Source organism: Amia ocellicauda, unplaced genomic scaffold (genome assembly GCF_036373705.1).
Source record: "Amia ocellicauda isolate fAmiCal2 unplaced genomic scaffold, fAmiCal2.hap1 HAP1_SCAFFOLD_183, whole genome shotgun sequence".
NCBI lineage: Eukaryota > Metazoa > Chordata > Actinopteri > Amiiformes > Amiidae > Amia > Amia ocellicauda.
This window is the reverse complement of record NW_027102746.1, coordinates 96,635-100,000: the sequence shown is the minus strand read 5'-3', so window position 1 is coordinate 100,000 and position 3,366 is coordinate 96,635.

Genomic DNA, 3,366 nt, shown 5'->3' with positions numbered 1-3,366 from the left:
CCGTCGGTCAGTGAGTGCTGAAGGAGAGCTCCAGCCCGGAGCCCGCACCCACCGGGGAGGTGTAGCCCTGCAGGCTGAGCGCCGGGAGCCGTCGGTCGTTCGGTCGGTCAGAGAGTGAGTGTGTGTGCTGAAGGAGAGCTCCAGCCCGGAGCCCGCACCCACCGGGGTGTGTAGCCCTGCAGGCTGAGCGCCGGGAGCCGTCGGTCAGTGAGTGCTGAAGGAAAGCTCCAGCGCGGAGCCCGCACCCACCGGGGAGGTGTAGCCCTGCAGGCTGAGCGCCGGGAGCCGTCGGTCAGTGAGTGCTGAAGGAAAGCTCCAGCGCGGAGCCCGCACCCACCGGGGAGGTGTAGCCCTGCAGGCTGAGCGCCGGGAGCCGTCGGTCGTTCGGTCGGTCAGAGAGTGAGTGTGTGTGCTGAAGGAGAGCTCCAGCCCGGAGCCCGCACCCACCGGGGTGTGTAGCCCTGCAGGCTGAGCGCCGGGAGCCGTCGGTCAGTGAGTGCTGAAGGAAAGCTCCAGCGCGGAGCCCGCACCCACCGGGGAGGTGTAGCCCTGCAGGCTGAGCGCCGGGAGCCGTCGGTCAGTGAGTGCTGAAGGAAAGCTCCAGCGCGGAGCCCGCACCCACCGGGGAGGTGTAGCCCTGCAGGCTGAGCGCCGGGAGCCGTCGGTCAGTGAGTGCTGAAGGAAAGCTCCAGCGCGGAGCCCGCACCCACCGGGGAGGTGTAGCCCTGCAGGCTGAGCGCCGGGAGCCGTCGGTCAGTGAGTGCTGAAGGAAAGCTCCAGCGCGGAGCCCGCACCCACCGGGGAGGTGTAGCCCTGCAGGCTGAGCGCCGGGAGCCGTCGGTCAGTGAGTGCTGAAGGAAAGCTCCAGCGCGGAGCCCGCACCCACCGGGGAGGTGTAGCCCTGCAGGCTGAGCGCCGGGAGCCGTCGGTCGTTCGGTCGGTCAGAGAGTGAGTGTGTGTGCTGAAGGAGAGCTCCAGCCCGGAGCCCGCACCCACCGGGGTGTGTAGCCCTGCAGGCTGAGCGCTGGGAGCCGTCGGTCGTTCGGTCGGTCAGAGAGTGAGTGTGTGTGCTGAAGGAGAGCTCCAGCCCGGAGCCCGCACCCACCGGGGTGTGTAGCCCTGCAGGCTGAGCGCTGGGAGCCGTCGGTCGTTCGGTCGGTCAGAGAGTGAGTGTGTGTGCTGAAGGAGAGCTCCAGCCCGGAGCCCGCACCCACCGGGGTGTGTAGCCCTGCTGACTGAGCGCTGGGAGCCGGGAGCCTTTCCTGCAGTCAGTCGGTCGGTCAGTGAGTGAGTGAGTGAGTGTGTGTGCTGAAGGGAAGCTCCAGCCCGGCGTCCGTCCCCACCGGGGAGTTGTGCCCGGGCCCGGGCCTCCTGCCGACGGACCGTGTGGCGCATTGTCCCGACTGCTGACTTTCTCCAGCAAAAAGGCGGAGGTGCAGTACCGCCATTTCGCCACACGAGGGACGGAATGGCACCCAACTGCCCCCTGGTGTCGAAAAAGCGCAAGGGCACCCGGGCCGGTCCGCCCCAGGCAGCGGCCGAGATGCAGCACCGGGGGCCCGGCCTGCCTGCCCTGGAGGTCAGCCTGCCAGCCCTGGAGGTCTGCCTTCCAGCCCTGGAGGTCTGCCTGCCTGCCCTGGAGGTCTGCTATCCAGCCCTGGAGGTCTGCCTGCCTGCCTGTTAGCCCTGGTAGCAGCACTGCCTGCCCTGGAGGTCTGCCTGCCTGCCCTGGCAGCAGCACTGCCTGCCCTGGAGGTCTGCTATCCAGCCCTGGAGGTCTGCTATCCAGCCCTGGAGGTCTGCCTGCCTGCCTGTTAGCCCTGGAGGTCTGCTATCCAGCCCTGGTAGCAGCACTGCCTGCCCTGGAGATCTGCTATCCAGCCCTGGAGGTCTGCCTGCCTGCCCTGGCAGCAGCACTGCCTGCCCTGGAGGTCTGCTATCCAGCCCTGGAGGTCTGCTATCCAGCCCTGGAGGTCAGCCTGTTAGCCCTGGAGGTCTGCCTGCCTGCCCTGGAGGTCTGCCTGCCTGCCTGTTAGCCCTGGAGGTCAGCCTGTTAGCCCTGGAGGTCTGCTATCCAGCCCTGGTAGCAGCACTGCCTGCCCTGGAGATCTGCTATCCAGCCCTGGAGGTCTGCCTGCCTGCCCTGGCAGCAGCACTGCCTGCCCTGGAGGTCAGCCTGCCAGCCCTGGAGGTCTGCCTTCCAGCCCTGGAGGTCTGCCTGTTAGCCCTGGAGGTCTGCTATCCAGCCCTGGTAGCAGCACTGCCTGCCCTGGAGGTCTGCCGGCCTGCCCTGGAGGTCTGCCTGCCTGCCCTGGAGGTCTGCCTGCCTGCCTGTTAGCCCTGGAGGTCTGCCTGCCTGCCCTGGAGGTCTGCCTGTTAGCCCTGGAGGTCTGCTATCCAGCCCTGGTAGCAGCACTGCCTGCCCTGGAGGTCAGCTATCCAGCCCTGGAGGTCTGCCTGCCTGCCTGTTAGCCCTGGTAGCAGCACTGCCTGCCCTGGAGGTCTGCCTGCCTGCCCTGGCAGCAGCACTGCCTGCCCTGGAGGTCTGCTATCCAGCCCTGGAGGTCTGCTATCCAGCCCTGGAGGTCTGCCTGCCTGCCCTGGCAGCAGCACTGCCTGCCCTGGAGGTCTGCCTGCCTGCCCTGGAGGTCTGCCTGCCTGCCATCCAGCCCTGGAGGTCTGCTATCCAGCCCTGGTAGCAGCACTGCCTGCCCTGGAGGTCTGCCTGCCTGCCCTGGAGGTCTGCCTGCCTGCCCTGGAGGTCTGCTATCCAGCCCTGGAGGTCTGCCTGCCTGCCTGTTAGCCCTGGAGGTCTGCCTGCCTGCCTGCCTGCCTGCCTGCCTGCCTGCCCTGGAGGTCTGCCTGCCTGCCTGTTAGCCCTGGAGGTCAGCCTGTTAGCCCTGGAGGTCTGCTATCCAGCCCTGGAGGTCTGCCTGCCTGCCCTGGAGGTCTGCTATCCAGCCCTGGAGGTCTGCCTGCCTGCCCTGGAGCTCTGCCTGCCTGCCCTGGAGCTCTGCCTGCCTGCCCTGGAGGTCTGCCTGTTAGCCCTGGAGGTCAGCCTGTTAGCCCTGGAGGTCTGCTATCCAGCCCTGGAGGTCTGCCTGCCTGCCCTGGAGGTCTGCTATCCAGCCCTGGAGGTCTGCCTGTTAGCCCTGGAGGTCTGCTATCCAGCCCTGGAGGTCTGCCTGTTAGCCCTGGAGGTCTGCTATCCAGCCCTGGAGGTCTGCCTGCCAGCCCTGGAGGTCTGCTATCCAGCCCTGGAGGTCTGCCTGTTAGCCCTGGAGGTCTGCTATCCAGCCCTGGAGGTCTGCTATCCAGCCCTGGTAGCAGCACTGCCTGCCCTGGAGGTCTGCTATCCAGCCCTGG